A 19,700-nucleotide genomic window follows, 5' to 3' on the forward strand; every position below is an offset into this window, starting at 1 on the left:
CAAAGAATGTACTCTTTACAGCCAATCATAAGAAAGTGCCATATCAGCATCAGGAGGTGGGGGGTTGTTGCGTATCTGTGTGCAGACAGTGTTTCGTGGGAGTAATATTGAATGTGAGAGTATACTGTTGATGTGTTTTTGTACATGCATTGAGTTTTATGTTGTGTTGTCTTTGCATAGCTCAGAGTGCGTAGCAGGGGTGGGCAGAATGCCTGCTATTGTGAGGGTTCAGTGAGTTTATTCCACTCGCTGCTGGATTACAGATCTTAATCAAATCAAGCCTTCTGTTCAACCAAAATGTTGGTCAGTGAGTTCTCATTTTATCCCCGATTCATTTAGGGATTTGGTACTTCGTTTTTTGACGCACCCTCTCATCTCCTTCCTTCTCATTCTGTTCGAAAAATATCTCATCTTTTTACTTTTCTTACTTCCCTTTTCACCTTTTTACCCTTTTCTCTTTTCTTAAAAGCAGGGTCCCTATGGCAATGTAAAACATGGAAATGTCAGGGAATTTTAAGGTTGTTATTATCAGGACTGAAAAGGTTGTGCAAATGAAAACAATTTATAAAAGTCTAAAGTTCTTTTGGCAATGTCTTTTATTTTGTATAATTTTTGTATTTTAAATTTTTTTATTTTTACATTAATATTTTAATTATGCTTGGCTCGAAAATATTTATTTTACTAGAAATAGTTTTTATGGAGTAAAAGCTTTAAAATATTCATTTTTAAACCCCTTATTCACTAATTACGGGTTACTAGGGCTGAGCAATATATCGAATATTAACGATATAATGATGATTTTTTTGGTGATATAAAATTCATATATTTCGTGATGATTTTAATATGCTTTTTATTTGGCCATTTAGTTTCATAAAGAGCATTAGTTGACTAATTTCACAATCCTTCAGGGCTGCACATTTAATCAAAATAACATAAAAATTGCTTTATGGTCATATGTGATCATTAAACTGACAGATAAACATGTCTGTTTGCGCCTCAGGAGGTGAGCTTCTCTGTGTTTTTAGTGCTTTTAGAGCAGTTCAAATGCATTGTGAAAGAAAAATACAAGAACCTGTTAGGTTTAACATTTTTGGTGTGGAAACAAATGCTCCAGGTGAAAGTGAAGTGTCAATATTAAAGCTCCAAGTTGTTCATTCACAAACTGTTTAGTTAAAAAATATCTGAAGGTAAATAATGCTTTTTTTAAAAAAAGCATCTACATTATATCATTGTATATAAAATATAAATGTGCATATCAATGAAAATTATAAATTGTTTCTTCCTTACATTAAAGTGAAATTAAACTGTGTGGAATCATGCCTTTAAAAAATGTAATCCTCTTGGCCACAATGGCTGTTTGGATGAAATTTTGGTTCCTTCGATTTAAAAAATAAAATAAAAACGAGCCATTTTAGAACAAATACATAATTATCGAGATTTGAATCAAATATTGTCAATAGGCTGAAAAATATTGAAATATAAATTTGTAGCCAGATCTCCCAGCCCATCCCAGAAATGCTTTCATCATTTATTCACCCGTATGTCGTTCCAAACCAGTATGACATTCTTCAGTGTTACTCTAAAGAAAATGTTTATCAACTGCTCTTTTACATACACTAAAATTTAATGTCAAGCTCCAAAGATAAAAAAAAACATAAATGCACTAAGAAAATAGTCTATACTATCCTATTTTCTAGGCGTGTAAATTGATATTTGTCGATACTTCAAAGTCTGCCACGATATGACTTTGATTTGATTCGATTCAGAGCCCTGCGATTCATATTCTGATATTATGTGCCTATTTTACACAATCGATTAAAAAAAAATTGCCCTCAAATGTAACCAAAATATGATTTGAAAATATTATTGAGCTCTCTGAAAAGTGCAAATTTAGTATCCACATTGTGACATCCACAACAAAATAAGGTACTTCGGATGTTGAAAAAAATACACACACAAGTGATAATCAATCATTTGATTACAGCTTATTTTTCAGTTGAATCCAATTCAGAGTACTTAAATACCAATGACTTGTTTTCAACTCTCTGTGCTATCCGTGGTTTTCTAGAAATCTCTCGAATTCTATTTTACTCTCCGTTGATTCACTTTATTTGCATATATTCCACAGTTGTTGCTGTGTTTGTTTCCTTAACTTTCTGTTGCGACCTGCAGCGGAATTGTGCAGCAATAGTGGGGTTTTCTCTCTTACGTAATACACGGTATACCCCCAATGTATGAGCGCATATACCCGAAGGTAAGGGACAGTCGGTAATTTACACTGGTGTTTATAAATGAGTATAGTTTATTGTGCATGTGCTTTCCCTAGTGTAGTCCCTGAAATATTGACGTCTTTCTGCTTTGTTTACTTCTTTTTCGGCCCCACCCGATGACGTGTGTTACCCTGGTCTGTTCACGCACATGTGCTCTTCACGCACATGCTCACGCACCTGTTCTGTTCACTCTTCAAATACCTGTGATAATGGCGCTTATGTGTTTACATGGCCAGATAAGCCATAACCAAGGCATGTTAAAGCACTTTCTCTTAATCCCTTAAGTGGTGTAACAAAACCCACATTCTCGTTTACATGGCGTTTCAGAAAATAATAAACCGTTTCCTTAAGTGCATGTAAACGGGGTCATTGATGGCAAACCTGATGTGACGTATATTGACAAGTTTACATTTTGTTCTTTTTACAGCTTGACAGCCACTGGTCACTGTATGTTTTATATTGTATGAGAAAGAGCAACGTGAACATTGAGGGTCAACACATTGTTGGTGAACTTTTCCTTTAAGTATTTATCAACAATCTCACACAGAGCTGTAGATCATATGTCAATGTAATTTCATTAGGCTTTCCAGTAGCTTTGTGTGTCATTGTTAGAATCAGTCTTTGAGGCTTTAGCACTCATGTTGGTGCTTCTCTGCAATTTGCCTGCCTATTGTCGTCCTGCTTGTGTGAGGGGCTTCATATAGCCAAATGTATTTGCCGGCTGCTAGGACGTTGATGTTCTCATGGTTCCCAGAAGTGTGTGTACGGAGATTGACCAGTGTGAGGTAGGGGCAACAGCTGCACCTCCCCCAGGGCCTTGTGGTATCATGTGAATTACATCTCACTCATAGCTGTTGAGTTTGTCTGTGTATCTGGCTGTCTTGCCAACATACACACAATCAGCAGAGTGCAGTGGAGAGTGAAGCTGTGCTGCCTTCTTAAACTGTTGAAGTCTAATTTGCCCAAGAATTTGGATTGTCCACTGTTCAATTTGGAACCTTTATATAACATCCACTCTTCAGACTGAAGGAAAGACAGAAAGTGTTCTGGACACAACATTAAGAGGATTGTCGTTTGACTACAAATGCCATCATGACCTCGGTCACACAGAAATGTATACTTTCTCCGGTTGCGGTCAAACCGAGACTCTATAAATGCACATCATAGTCTGACATTGATGGTTCTGCTGAAGATAACAGACATGGCTAATACTTTCACACTCAGAGTTAGTAGTTGTATGGCAGACTTCAACAGTAGGCTATGTAGTGATTTTGCACTTCATAGTTCCAGCTCAGAGTGAAAGGTGGTGTCTTTTTTGGTCTTTTTTTGTTTGTCTTTTACCCATGAACATGAAGAAAAGAAAAGAAAGACTTGGAGCCCCCAACCTGCACTTACAGTAAGAGATACTTTAGCTCACAAAATTCACATCATATATGACAAATGTAAGCCTACAAACTATGCATGTATTTGTTTAAAGATGGAGTTTAAAGTAATGTTCCAGGTTCAATACAAATTAAGCTCAATCAACAGCATTTGTGCTGATGTTGATTGAAACAAAAATTGTTTCAATTCGTTGCAAATTTATAAAAAAAAAAAAAGAGCATAAATTGTGTTTACAGTAATGCAATTACAATGCAGTTGAATGGATCTAGTCAATAAACATTAAATCAAATGTTTCAAATGTGTAGCTACAAAGCGTTAACATTATATGTGAAATCATGATTTTAGTGTGATGAAATCGTTTACTTTTGTCTGTGTAAAGTTAAATCCAATATTACAACTTAGTTGTCATGATGACATAACATTGGTAAACCCTGTAATCTAGTAAACTCCGTAATGGTGGTAAATTCCTGATTTTATCACACAAATCTAGGCATATCATAAAATATCTTTATATCGATTATTGATCGGCGTGCTATTTTATCGATATATCCTGAAGCCGACATATAAATTAGATGCCTAATTTGCGTGCTTTCCAATTCACTCAGTTGGCCTTCTGTTTAATATAGTATGGTGTAATAGCATTGTGAGAGACCACAAGAGGGTTATATAACATTTACTGAAGTTGATCGCACACTGGATGAGAAGTGGACAAGGCACAGGTATCACAACACAGGACACATTATGCATTGCAGGTGGCAGACTAATTTATGGATCTAGTCATGCACAAAAGGATCACCATACACACAAAAGTTATGAAGGTTTGTGTACTTCAAGAATTAACAAAGTGGCGAGTTTGCAGGTTAGTGCATGAAACTGGTGTAAATGTGTAAACTGAACAATTAGAAATTATTATGCAATTTTTATTTTCTTTGTCTCTTTGAAGGTTTCATTCCAGTAACTGAAAATGTATTTTAATGTTTATGGACTATGGACTATGGTTTGTGTGTGTGTGTGTGTGTGTGTGTGTGTGTGTGTGTGTGTGTGTGTGTGTGTGTGTATGTGTATGTGTGTATATGTATATATATATATGTATATATATATGTATATAGTTATCAACATTATGCCATAGATACTATCGACAGAGCTAAACTTGAATTGAGCCTGAAGCCTTTTAATTCTTAACTCTTCGTCTTTTTTAAATAATGCTGCTGACATGATGCCATTTAATTTGTTCAATGCCTGAGTTTTAGCTATTTCGAAACATGACCACAGCAGTAGCTTAACATAAAGACACCACAGACTGCTCTGACCTCCCTGGCAGTAAAGCACTGGGTTTCCTCTGTCTCTCTGGGAACCCGATACCTGCTTTTCCCTCATGCACGTAATCCTGGCTGAATTTCTTGCTCTCTGTCTGGTTGATTGACAGCCACAGTGTGTTTGTCTCAGCTTACAGCTTTCAAATACAACCAAACAGAATGCCAAAAAGAAAATTAGAAAGGAGGAAAGTCCTTCCTCAGCAGAGTGTTTGTTTGTTTGTTTATGATTCAGTCATGTCATCTGCCAGCTTATTGCCCAGTCTGCTCCTCTTGCCCCTTGTCTGCCCTGTATTCCTTGACTCTGGCCTCCTGCCCAGCTGTATCCAGGAAGTTGCACTCAACCCTGGGCAGCTCCTTTGAGAGGTCAGGACATCTGCCTTGGCAAGCTGAAGTAGCTCCCTCTTGCTGTCTATATGGAATTTGACACATTTAATAAAATTTTGTGTTAAGTTTGATCCGCATCAAGGCCTATTGACACCTGAGATGCCAAAACAAAACAATGCATCCCTGTGGACCCTTTCTCACTATATATATATATATATATATATACACACACACACACACACACACACACACACACACACACACACGTTGTGTTTCCATATTTTATGGGGACTTTCCATAGACATAATGGTTTTTATACTGTACAAACTTTATATTCTATCCCCTAAACCTAACCCTACCCCTAAACCTAACCCTCACAGAAAACTTTCTGCATTTTTACATTTTCAAAAAACATAACTTAGTATGATTTATAAGCTGTTTTCCTCATGGGGACCGACAAAATGTCCCCACAAGGTCAAAAATTTCGGGTTTTACTATCCTTATGGGGACATTTGGTCCCCACAAAGTGATAAATACACGCTCACACACACACACACACACACATATATATTCAGTGCATCCGGAAAGTATTCACAGTGCTTCACTTTTTCCACATACTGTTATGTTACAGCCTTATTCCAAAATTGATTAAATTCATTTTTTTTCCTCAAAAATCTACAAACAATTCCCCATAATGACAACTTGAAAGAAGTTTGTTTGAAATCTTTGCAAATTTATTAATCACATGTACATAAGTATTCACAGCTTTTTGTGTATGATGCAACAAAAATGCTGGTACACCTATTTTTGGGCTGGTTTTACCATTCTCTACAGGACATCTCAAGCTCCATCAGGTTGGATGGGGAGTGTCGGTGCACATCCATTTTCAAATCTCGCACATTATTATGTTCAGCTGATTCATGAACATCTTTGGAGAGATTTGAAAATGGCTGGGCCAAGTCTGGGCTCTGGCTGGGCCACTCAAGGACATTCACAGAGTTGTCCCGTAGCCACTCCTTTTTTATCTTGGCTGTGTGCTTGGGGTCGTTGTTCTTTTGGAAGATGAAACTTTGGCCCAGTCTGAGGTTCAGAGTGCTCTGGAGCAGGTTTTCATCAAGGATGTCTCTGTACATTGCTGCATTCATCTTTCCCTCGATCCTGACAAGTCTCCCAGTTCCTGCCGCTGCAAAACATCCCCACAGCATGATGCTGCCGCCACCATGTTTCAATGTAGGGATGGTATTGGCCAGGTAATGAGGTTTCCTCCAGACATGACGTTTGCCATTCAGGCCAAAGAGATCAATCTTTGTTTCATCAGACCTGAGAATTTTATTTCTCATGGTCTGAGAGTCCTTCAGGTGCCTTTTGGCAAACTCCAGGTGGGCTGTCATGTGCCTTTTACTGAGGAGTGGCTTCCGTCTGGCCACTCTACCTGATTGGTACTCTAGGCCTGATTGGTGGAAGGCTGCAGAGATGGTTGTTCTTCTGGAAGTTTCTCCTCTCTCCACAGAGAAATGCTGGATCTCTGTCAGAGTGACCATCGGGTTTTTGGTCACATCCCTGACTAAGGCCTTTCTCCCCCGATTGCTCAGTTTGGTCGGGTGGCCAGCTCTAGTAAGAGTCCCGGAGGTTCCAAACTTCCATTTATGGATGATGGAGGCTACTGTGCTCATTGGGACCTTCAATGCTGCAGAAACTTTTTCTGTACCCTTCCCCAGATCTGTGCCTCGATACAATCTACAGACAATTCCTTGGACTTCATGGCTTGGTTTGTGCTCTGACATGCACTGTTAACTGTGGGACCTTATATAGACAGGTGTGTGCCTTTCCAAATCATGTCCAATCAACAGAATTTACCACAGGTGCACACCAATCAAGTTGTAGAAACATCTCAAGGATGATCAGTGGAAACCGGATGCGCCTGAGCTCAATTTTGAGTGTCATGGCAAAGGCTGTGAATACTTGTGTACATGTGATTATTTTTTTTATTTTTTATAAATTTGCAAAGATTTCTAACAAACTTCTTTCAAGTTGTCATTATGGGGTATTTTTTTTTTGTAGAATTTTGAGGAAAATAATGAATATAATCCATTTTGGAATAAGGCTGTTACATAACAAAATGTGGAAAAAGAGAAGCACTGTCAATACTTTCCGGATGCACTATGTGTGTGTGTGTGTGTGTGTGTGTGTGTGTGTGTGTATATATTAGTGGGTATGGAAATTATTCAGACCCCCTTAAATCTCTCACTCTTTGTTATATTGCAGCCATTTGCTAAAATCATTTAAGTTCATTTTTTTCCTCCATTATTGTACACACAGCACCCCATATTGACAGAAAAACACAGAATTGTTGACATTTTTGCACATTTATTAAAAAAGAAAAACTGAAATATCACATGGTCCTAAGTATTCAGACCCTTTGTTCAGTATTTAGTAGAAGCACCCTTTTGATGTAATACAGCCATGAGTCTTTTTGGGAAAGATGCAACAAGTTTTTCACATCTGGATTTGGGTATCCTCTGCCATTCCTCCTTGCAGATCCTCTCCAGTTCTGTCAGGTTGGATGGTAAACGTTGGTGGACAGCCATTTTCAGGTCTCTCCAGAGATGCTCAATTGGGTTTAAGTCAGGGCTCTGGCTGGGCCATTCAAGAACAGTCACGGAGTTGTTGTGAAGCCACTTCTTCGTTATTTTAGCGGTGTGCTTATGGTCATTGTCTTGTTGGAAGGTGAACCTTCGGCCCAGTCTGAGGTCCAGAGCACTCTGGAGAAGGTTTTCGTCCAGGATATCCCTATCCTTGGCCGCATTCATCTTTCCCTCGATTGCAACCAGTCGTCCTGTCCCTGCAGCTGAAAAACACCCCCACAGCATGATTCTGCCACCACCATGCTTCTTTGTTGAGACTGTATTGGACAGGTGATGAGCAGTGCCTGGTTTTCTCCACACATACCGCTTAGAATTAAGGCCAAAAAGTTCTATCTTGGTCTCATCAGACCAGAGAATCTTATTTATCACCATCTTGGAGTCCTTCAGGTGTTTTTTAGCAAACTCCATGCAGGCTTTCATGTGTCTTGCATGGAGGAGAGGCTTCCGTCGGGCCACTCTGCCATAAAGCCCCGACTGGTGGATGGCTGCAGTGATGGTTGACTTACTACAACTTTCTCCCATCTCCCAACTGCATCTCTGGAGCTCAGCCACAGTGATCTTTGGGTTCTTCTTTACCTCTCTCACCAAGGCTCTTCTCCCCGATAGCTCAGTTTGGCCGGACGGCCAGCTCTAGGAAGGGTTCTGGTCGTCCCAAACGCCTTCCATTTAAGGATTATGGAGGCCACTGTGCTCTTATGAACCTTAAGGGCAGCAGAAATTTTTTTGTAACCTTGGCCAGATCTGTGCCTTGCCACAATTCTGTCTCTGAGCTCTTCAGGCAGTTCCTTTGACCTCATGATTCTCATTTGCTCTGACATGCACTGTGAGCTGTAAGGTCTTATATAGACAGGTGTGTGGCTTTCCTAATCAAGTCCAATCAGTATAATCAAACACAGCTGGACTCAATTGAAGGTGTAGAACCATCTCAAGGATGATCAGAAGAAATGTACAGCACCTGAGTTAAATATATGAGGGTCACAGCAAAGGGTCTGAATACCATGGTGGTGGACCATGTGATATTTCAGTTTTTCTTTTTTAATAAATGTGCAAAAATATCAACAATTCTGTGTTTTTCTGTCAAACATCCAGTATGCGGCAGTCCTGTGGGCGAAAATGCCTTGTTGATGCTAGAGGTCAGAGGAGAATGGGCCGACTGATTCAAGCTGATAGAAGAGCAACTTTGCCAGAAATAACCACTCATTACAACCGAGGTATGCAGCAAAGCATTTGTGAAGCCACAACACGCACAACCTTGAGGCGGATGGGCTACAACAGCAGATGACCCCACCGGGTACCACTCATCTCCACTACAAATAGGAAAAAGAGGCTACAATTTGCAAGAGCTCACCAAAATTGGACAGTTGAAGACTGGAAAAATGTTGCCTGGTCTGATGAGTCTCGATTTCTGTTGAGACATTCAGATGGTAGAGTCAGAATTTGGCATAAACAGAATGAGAACATGGATCCATCATGCCTTGTTACCACTCTGCAGGCTGGTGGTGGTGGTGTAATGGTGTGGGGGATGTTTTCTTGGCACACTTTAGGCCCCTTAGTGCCAATTGGGCATCGTTTAAATGCCACGGCCTACCTGAGCATTGTTTCTGACCATGTCCATCCCTTTATGGCCACCATGTACCCATCCTCTGATGGCTACTTCCAGCAGGATAATGCACCATGTCACAAAGCTCGAATAATTTCAAATTGGTTTCTTGAACATGACAATGAGTTCACTGTACTAAAATGGCCCCCACAGTCACCAGATCTCAACCCAGTAGAGCATCTTTGGGATGTGGTGGAACGGAGCTGCGTGCCCTGGATGTGCATCCCACAAATCTCCATCAACTGCAAGATGCTATCCTATCAATATGGGCCAACATTTCTAAAGAATGCTTTCAGCACCTTGTTGAATCAATGCCACGTAGAATTAAGGCAGTTCTGAAGGCTGAAAGGGGTCAAACACAGTATTAGTATGGTGTTCCTAATAATCCTTTAGGTGAGTGTATGTATGTATATATATATATATATATATATATATACACCAATCAGCCACAAAATTAAAACCACCTGTCTAATATTGTATAGGTCCCCCTCATGCCGCTAAAACCGTGCCAACCCGCATCACAGAATAGCATTCTAATATACTATTCTTCTCACCACAATTATACGGAGCAGTTATCTGAGTTATCATAGACTTTGTCAGTTCGAACCAGTCTGGCTATTATCTGTTGACCTCTCTTATCAACAAGGCATTTCCGTCCACAGAAATGCCACTCACTGAATGTGGTTTTTGGTTTTGGCACCATTTGGAGTAAATTCTAGAGACCGTTGTTCACTGCGTGAAAATCCCTGGAAATCAGCAGTTACAGAAATACTTAAACCAGCCACCATCAGATTTGTATCTATTTTTTTGTTTGGTATGCTAAATATTTCCTTCCTTTCTCACAATGCTCATACAATTTTTGCTTGGCATATCTCTGCTTGTTTTGTTAAAAGAAAGAGTCCAAAGCTGAGTGCAATGCGGAGATCTCTGATTTTACCCGAGGATATTTTTTTTTTACATAATCTTTCTCCGCAAGCTTAAGCTTGGATTCCAAAATCAATCTTTGCTCCGCTTGTTTGTGCCTCTTACTAGACGTATATGATATATAAAGACCCCTGGAGAAGGCTTTAGATGTTTCCCATATCAAGGATGGGTCTTCAGTAGAGGCAGAATTAATAGAGAGAAAAGAATAAACATTTCTGTGAAATAAGATATAACGTTATGATCCACCAAAATAAAAGATGAAGCCTCCAGTGTCTAGATTTAATAGCCGGATTCCCAAAAGAGTATCGGACAAAGACTGCAGCATGATCTGAGCTATGTTCCATATAAAGCTTGAGGCTATAGACTGCAACATGGTTTTCAGAGTGAGGATATAGTCTATCCTTTAGTAACATTTATGGAATTTGGAGAAAAAAAGTGTATTATTTTTCCACTGGGTGTTGAACCCATCAGACATCTATATAATCAAAATCTTCACAAAAAGCATTAACAGTCTTAGCTTGGGGTGACTGACATTGCTTGTTTATTGGACATGTATCCAAAACAGGACTTAGATAACAATAAAAATCTCCCCCAATGAACAAGTTATTAACATAAATAATAAACTAATTTAGAGAGAGTGGTAGCTAGAAAATCACTGGGGTGACCAGGAAGCCAGTAAACATTCATAAAAGCAACTTCTTCCCCTTGCAATATCCATTTCACAATTAAGTAGCACCCTCTAGTGTTCACAAGTTTAAATCAATGTTTTTCTTAAAATAGCTACTGCCCTGTTCCTTGATGTGAAAGTTGAAAAAAAGATTTGCCCAAACCCCTCTTGTTGCAGCTTTAAATGTTCCTGATCATTCAGGTGGGTTTCCTGGAGTAAGGCAATGTGAATACCCTCCTTTTTAAGATAAGTCATAATCTTTCTCCTTTTCAAAGGTGTGTGAATTCCATTAACATTCCATATACATATTTTAAATTCTAATAGTGCCATAATTTATCACGTACAGTATTTCCTGCCCACAAGCATTGTATGAAAATAAATGTCATTTGAGTGAAAGATTAGCCGATAAACAAAAACAAACAAGCAACTATTATTCAGAGAACAAACACGTCTAGACATAGAACAAAAATGGCCTAACATTAGCAATAGAATTAACCACATTCACTCCCTTAGCACGGTGAGAGCTCAAGTGAAAAGGTCCCTCTACCGACAAAAGGAAAAAAAAGAATTGTCTGCTCAATATGCCAAGAGGCAATTCCTACACTCAAACCCACATAAAGGTTTGTAGAAAAAGAAAAACAAACTCAAGTTCAGTTGAAGCTCACACCAGACCATGTCTTCATGGTCTGGTGTACATCCCATTAAGAAACTAGGTGACCCATTTATGACAAACAGTTATACCTTATCAACAGGGGTCACCTCCAGCAAATCAATAAATTCCTCCACATCAGTTGGGTCTTGGAAGGTCTTTACAGAGCCACGAAAGGTGACTTTAATCGAGGCGAGGTAGATTTGACTGTATTCGGAGCTGGTCAATTTCAACCTCTTCTTCTCTCCATTGAACATTTTGTGCTTACGAAGGACAACAACTGAAAGGACTTGAAAGAACATCACTGTAGTATTCCCGAATTTCAATGACGAATCCTTTGCCCCATCTCTCGTGTAGCATTCAGTATGTGTTGTTTGTCCTGATAATTGTGGAACCTCACCAGGATAGATTGCAAGCGAGTGGTGTGCTCTTTCTAACTTCATTCGGCCTTTCTTTGTTTGGATGTGTAAGGTTTCAGGCAGCCAAGACTCAAAGAACCGCGTCAGGTTATCACCCTTTACACCTTCAGGCAATCCAACAATGTGAACGTTCTTTCTCATTCCTCTATTTTCCAGATCATCAATACGATCACCCATGTCAAGCACTTGGTTTTCTAGGGATCTTAGTTTACCCTCGATAGGGTTAACCGCATCCTCCAGTGTGGAGATTCTGGCTTCTGCATCCGTAATCCACTTTTCATGTCCGTCCAGTTTGTTGCATTTGTAGCAACTGTGATATTGGCCCCAACATTTAATCAATAAGTTTGGAGATGTTTGCCATAATCTCAGTCACCACGTCGGAGAGTGGAGACACGGTTGAGCTAGCTTCAGTGTTAGCATTGTTAGCTTGTTTGTCAGTCTCATCCGAGCTGTTCGAAATTGTGTCTTTCCTATGTGGCATATTGTCCGACTGCCTCAGAAAATTGTTGTTTATGCTCAGTATAGGACAAAAGACCACGAAAGCTTGCAAAAGTAACTTTGTGTGGGTTATAATGTAAAAAAATCAGTGACATGACCGTCCTTCAAGCCACCATCTTGGAACCCCTCAGAAATGCATTGTTGATGAGGGAAGTCAACAGAGAACTTAAAATGCTAGTAGCATGATGTGATGATCTGGAATACTAGTTCACAATATTAGGCAGGTGTTTTTAATGTTGTGGCTGATTGGTGTATTTATATACATAAATATATACAAGGAACATTTAAAAGCCATGTCAGCAATGAAGCAAAAAACAAAACAAAAAAGTGATGTGGCAAACAATTACTGAATATCAATGTGTAGTTTGTAAACAAAACAATGTATTACAAGTTTTGATGTATAAACAAGTAGTAAGAAGTTTCTCCCTTTTCACTGTTGAAAGTCTTTCAGACTTAAATGTTACAGGGAGCAAATGTATCCCAGTAACTGACTGAACTGTCATCTTATCCCAGTGCCGACCAGCTTTAGCTTCAGTGTGCCCAGTCTATGTGTGAGTGTTGTACTATTGCTGAAACAGCCTGTCACCAACATAACAACAGGGCAACAGGCTGTCATACAAACGGCTCAAAACAAGATCTTGTTTTTCCCTCATTCATTTTTCGAGCCTGGTGCCATGTCGTGTGGGAACATTTACTGAGAGGGAGCAAGAGATGAGTTCAGTTCACCCTGTGTGCTTATAGTGTGGACATGAACTGAAGCAGAAATATTGAGAGTAATATTAAGCCTTTGCCCTGGTCATGTTTACGAACTGCCGTAGGCCATCCTACATTTTCATGCCATCATACACTTACACAAGGACAAACAGTCAAAGCCTTTTTTTTGTGCTCTTTGCTTTCCTCTCCTGCCACATTCACTTAAAATATTCTGGCCAACTGCTCAGTACCGTTGTCATGGCAACAGCAGCCTCCTGCAGCATCTCCTACCTTCTCTTCCCCCTCTGCTCTCTTCCTTCCCTCCCCGGATGGACCTGAGGGGCCAGCGTCTGCCCCTGCGCTTGCCCCCAGCGCCAACCCCTTCTTTTGGAGGTAAGGTTATGATGTTAGAGTATTCCTGCATTTGCCCCTGGTCCAACCTTCCTCTCTACAGCATGCTTGCAGATAACTCTGCTGTGCTTCTCAAAGTGTCTCATATTTTAGAGCACTGTAAGCCACTTTGGTTAAGTGTCTGCCAAAATGACTACTTAATTGTGGTTAACATTCATGGGTTTTTCATTGACTGATGAGTCAATGTGATGTCAATATACATGAAAATGTAATGATAGCAAACGTGTGACATATACAACATTTCTGATTAAAAAAAAATAATAATAAATTTGACATGATATATAATCAAAGTTCACAACAAATTTTTTGTTTTCCATTGAGAAAGCTATAAATTGAAAGATTTTGTATGTCATGCAAGGGAAAGCTACCACCTCTGTTAATCTGAAAAACAGGCCCAGAATGGCTGAATATAGACCAATTAATTGGCCTGGCTGATGTCATTCTGTAACTATTACTAATCACTGTAGCTTGACTATTAATGGATGGATATAATAGATGGAAATCTGATGGATGGGTGGATGGATGATTGATGGACGGACAGTAGGGCTGTTTCTGATGCAAGCGTATATCTATATAAATCGCTTTACTTTTTCTGCCGATATTGATATTTTAGATCCCTGTATAAAGATTTTTATTATTTCTATTTATATACTGTATCTATTTGTTTATTCATTAGGACTGTCTATTAAATGTGTTAATTCAGTGCTTAAAAAATAACACAATTAATCATGTCCCTGGACCATACAATTTTTGTTTTCTACCATCGGAGCAATTGAAGATTGAAGTACCACCCGTTTTCTCCAGGGGGCAGTAAACGAAACTCTAGCTGTGTAGACAGCGCACAGCTTGTACAAAGAACAAACTACACAAACAATGACAGCAGAAAGCACAAGATAAGGATGTGTTCTTGCATTCAACCACTTGTTAATTCGCAAATCCAAATGCAGGGATCTTAAGAAGTGTCTTTTTATGTTTCAAATATGTTTATCTTGACACAGCAACCTGAAAACAGTTCGTTTATGACTGGTCTTAACCAAAGTGTGATGCTCCAAAGGCAGGTGTACATTGACGTTCTTAGACAAGCCCTAATAATTAATCTCGGACTGGTCAACGAATCCAATTGCAAAATGGATTGCAATTAAGGAACTGTGTGCCAATGATTGGCTTATGTTCAGTAATATGGAAATAAACAATAATTTTTTCTAAAGTCACTTTTTGTATTGTCTCATCTGCCACAATAATGTAATGTATTTTAATTATCTGAATGTTAGTGGTCGACTGATATGGGGTTTTTAATGCCTGATGCCGATATCCAGAGAGCAGGGTGGCCAATAGGCCTATACAATGCTGATATATCACACAAATTTAGTAAATAATAATCATAAAATTGCTAAAACAAAATTCACAATAAATCACTATGTTCACGGGCTGGTTTGAGGATAGTCTCTAGGATTTACTCAGAATTGCGGCAAAAACACAAAGCATCCAGTGAGTGGCAGTTCTGCAGATAGAAATGCCTTGTTGATGAGAGCAGACAACAGAGAATGGCCAGACAGGTTCGAACTGACAAAGTCTACGGTAACTCCGATAACCACTCTATACAATTGTGGTGAGAAGAACAGCATCTCCGAATGCTATTCTGATGATGTTTTTGCAGCACGAGGGGGACCTACACATTAGGCAGGTGTTTTATTGTTGTGGCTGATCGGTGTATATGCATTTTATTTGTAATTATTTAAATACAACTTTTTATAATTATTCATTGTTATTCAAGGTGCTTTCTCCGCAAATATTTATATATGTGGTTCATTTCGATTTAATTAATTGGCATACCATGTAATTAATATCATTAAAAAATGTCATCGATTGAGAGCCCTAGTATTCATATAACATTTAAAAATTGAAGTAGCAGCTCTTCTAAATAAGTGTAATCTTTTAGAGCAGTGCTTCTTAGTGCGGTCAGAGCTGCTTCTATGGGGTGCAAGAGAAATTGAAACTTAACATGCATGGATCGACTAGTCAGTCAGATTTTTTAATTACTACTCAACTAGTTGTGTTAGGGTTAATGTAGAATTAAGCTAAGCTATATTTACAGCTGAAGTCAGAAGTTTACATATATACTTTTTTGTTCTTTTTTTGTTTTACAATTCCTGACATTTACTCATAGAAAACATTCCCTTTAAGTCAGTTAGGATCACTATTTTAAGAATGTGAAATGTCATTAATATTAGAGAGAATTATTTATTTCAGCTTTTATTTCTTTCATCACATTCCCAGTGGGTCAAGTTTTCATACACTTTGTTAGTATTTGGTAGCATTACCTTTAAATGTTTTAACTTTGTAAAACTTTTTTGGTAGCCTTCCACAAGCTTCTCAAAATCAGTTGCTGGAATTTTAACTCATTCCTCCAGACAGAACTGGTATAACTGAGTCAGGTTTGTAGGCCTCCTTGCTTGCACATACTATTTTAGTTCTGCCCAAAAATCAGATTGAGATCAGGGCTTTGTAATGGCCACTCCAATACCTTGACTTGGTTATCCTTAAGCCATTTTGACACAACTTTGGAGGTATGCTTGGGGTCTTTGTCCATTTGAAAGACACATTTGTGTCCGAGATTTAACTTCATAGTTGATGTCTTGAGATGTTGCTTCAATATATTCACATCATTTTCCTCCTTCATGATGCCATCTATTTGCAGCAAAGCTCCTGCAGCAAAGCACCCCCTCAACATGATGCTGCCATCTCCATGCTTTATTGTTGGGATGGTGTTCTTCAGCTTGCAAGCCTCACCCTTTTTCTCCAAACAACGATGGTCATTATGGCCAAAAAGTTTTAGGTACTTGTGTACCTGTTTCCTCCAGCATCTTCACAAGGTCCTTTTGCTGTTGTTCTGGGATTGATTTTCATTTTTCACACGTTCATCTCTAAAAGACAGAATGTGTCTCCTTCCTGAGTGGTATGATGGCTGCGTGGTCCCATGGTGTTTATACTTGCGTACTATTGTTTGTACAGATAAACGTGGTACCTTCAGGCATTTGTAAAGTGCTCCCAAGGATGAACCAGACTTGTGGATGTCCACATATTTTTTTTTGTAAATCTTGGCTGATTTCTTTTGATTTTCCCATGATATCAAGCAAAGAGGCACTGAGTTTGAAGGTAGGCCTTAATTTACATCCACAGGTTCACCTCCAATCAGAAGCTAAGGCTTGACATAATTTTCTGGAATTTTCCAAGCTGCTTAAAGGCACAGTTAACTTGTATGTAGTACGTGTAAACATCTGACCCACTGGAATTGTGATATAGTCAATTAAAAGTGAAACAATCTGTCTGTAAACAATTGTTGGAAAAAATTCTCATATCATGCACAAAGTAGATTTGCCAAAATTATAGTGTGCTAATTTGAATTCTGTGGAGTGGTTAAATTATAATTTTTAAATTGCTTCAACCTAAGTGTATGTACATTTCTGAATTCAACTATACATGACCCCGATCTGCACATTTAAGAGGGACACACAGAAGTTATGCACAGAACTTCAACTTGGTGACTAACAGATATTTAACAAATAAATAGGCTAAGTAACTCTAAAATCATATTGCACAAAACTATCAATGTAAGAAAGTTAAGAAATAAGAGTGGCCCGAAACTGCTTATGCCACCCTAAATGCAGATTGACACACTTCATTGTAACCAGAGTGCTGCAGATTGACCCTTCTTGTAAATTCAAAAGTGCAGAACTACAAGATACTATTGCGGGCACACATCTAATTCACAACAACAAGCAGTTTAAACCTTTTTTTACTGCAACTATTTATTTAAGCACTGTCAGACATAATCAGCAAAAGACTTTAATCTGTCCACAGAGCTTCATAAATACTGTGGTATTACTTGCAGTATTTTACGTCTTGAAATGTCTTGAAATGTATTGTTGATTCTGTGCTTTGGGTGCTGTAACAGAAAAGGACTAATCCTAAATAGTATAAGAGACAAAACGTCTTGCAGCTGGTTTTACTCTGCTGACTGTTATTAACTGTTAAGCACAGCAAGTTATCACACAAAAATGCTCTCCAAGAAGTTGTGTCTTTTAATTAATTAAAGAAATACATCTCCCATTAAAACCACCACTACTAAAAATATTAATGTTTGTAGTTAACCCCACTAATCGACTAGCCATTTGTTTGACTATTAGTCAACCACCCTGGCACATCCCTAATATGTATCAGGAGATGTATTGTGAGGTTAGTAGCTGACACCTAGCCAGAATGGACGGCTGGATCTTTTGTGCAGCTAATTCTGACCAAACTTACTTGCCAGAATTCCTTGATATGGTTGGCCAAAGCCCTGCTCATTATCTCAAGTGTGAGTGTGTGTACCTACGTGTGTTGACTTGCCTGTGCAACAGAATGCGAGTGATTTTGCATGGAGAAACATGAAATAGAGCTGTTCTGCAACAAAATGGGACAGAACATGGTGTATGTATTTGTGGGTTTACCGTGATCCCTCTCTGATCGTTTAATGACATAACCTGCTGAGCACAGTCTGCTCTCGGGTGTTCCTTTACTTGTAGGTTAAGGAAATTTGCATTGACAATGTAGGGATACAATGTGTGGGATACAGAGTTTTTGGCATTGTAGGGTTAAAGGATAAAAGGCAGTTTATAGAATATCATTGTGTTATTTAGAGGGCATGGATCATCAAGGTCAGTGTGTACTTGTTATGACCTTCAAATCACATTCAGCAGAGCTTGCAGGAAGCTTTGTTTTATTCACACTCAACTATTGCCTTGCCTTCCGCTGCCCGTCCATCCATTGCTGATCGTGATGACAATAATAGGAATTATGTTAAATTATTTTCTCTGCTTTCGAATCTTCTTTTCCCCCCATGTACTGACTTGATGCACCAGATACCATTTCCTATTTCCAAGATGTTATCGTTTAAGTGGAAAGAGTTTTTTGTTTTTTTTTCCTGTTCCCTGCAGGTTTAGACCAACAGAGAAGCTGCAGGAAATCAAGTCTTAAACCCTTACAGAACTGCAGCTATTAGTGCTCAATTTAACAGTTCATCCAAGAGACAGACAGGAAGCTGTTCCAAAGATATCTTATTTTTCCCTTTCTCCAACACTGTCACTTCTCTCACTACTTATTTTCCTATACACTCACTTTCAATTTTCTTTATTCCACATTGTGCTTCTATAATGGAAATGAAAGCTCCTTTTTGTTGTCTAGACTTTCACTTCAGACGGACTGACTTTGTTCAGCTCTCACAATTCCTGTATGTGAATCTAAAGATAAACCACATGGTACAGGGCTCAGTAAAAAGGGTGGCCTGCTGGCCCACAGCTGCTGTGAGAGGGTTTAAGGCCAGTTGACTGAACTGTCACTTGTCCTATTGGGCCAGCGGTGTGTTGCCTTGTGTGTGTGTGTGTGTGTGTGTGTGTGTGTGTGTGTGTGTGTGTGTGTGATTACCCAACTGTACATAAACCATATCAATAAAATATCTTCCCTGTTGAGTAAGAAAAAAAGCCATCTATGGGTCACTTATATATCCTTTCAGTTCTCTGAGTTGTCGCCACCTCTGAAAAGCCAAGCCGATGTTGATTCAGGATTTATTACGGGCTCTGTCGCTTTCCCTGTTCCCACACACGCTACAGTAGCTGGATCTTATTTTCTCTGTGTACGGATATGACGTGACACGCACGGGCGAATGACGTACACTGGCGGACAAAAGTTTGGAATAATGTACATTAATGTATACTTTGTGATCAGTTTAATGCCACTTTGGTGAATTAAAGTACCACTTTCCTTCCAAAACCACAAAATCTGTACATTATTCCAAACTTTTGGCCACCAGTGTGTGTATGCAATGTCCTGCAATATCCATCCAGACAGCTCTAAAGTATAAAT

General features: G+C 39.0%; 1 protein-coding gene across 5 annotated transcripts in view; it reads left to right on the forward strand.

Annotated features, from left to right (window-relative positions):
* The window catches only part of LOC127646275 (microtubule-associated serine/threonine-protein kinase 2-like), a 213,360-nt gene that overhangs the window by 135,543 nt on the left and 58,117 nt on the right, over nt 1-19,700 (forward strand). The window lies entirely within an intron of this gene.

Source organism: Xyrauchen texanus, chromosome 7 (genome assembly GCF_025860055.1).
Source record: "Xyrauchen texanus isolate HMW12.3.18 chromosome 7, RBS_HiC_50CHRs, whole genome shotgun sequence".
NCBI classification, from domain to species: domain Eukaryota; kingdom Metazoa; phylum Chordata; class Actinopteri; order Cypriniformes; family Catostomidae; genus Xyrauchen; species Xyrauchen texanus.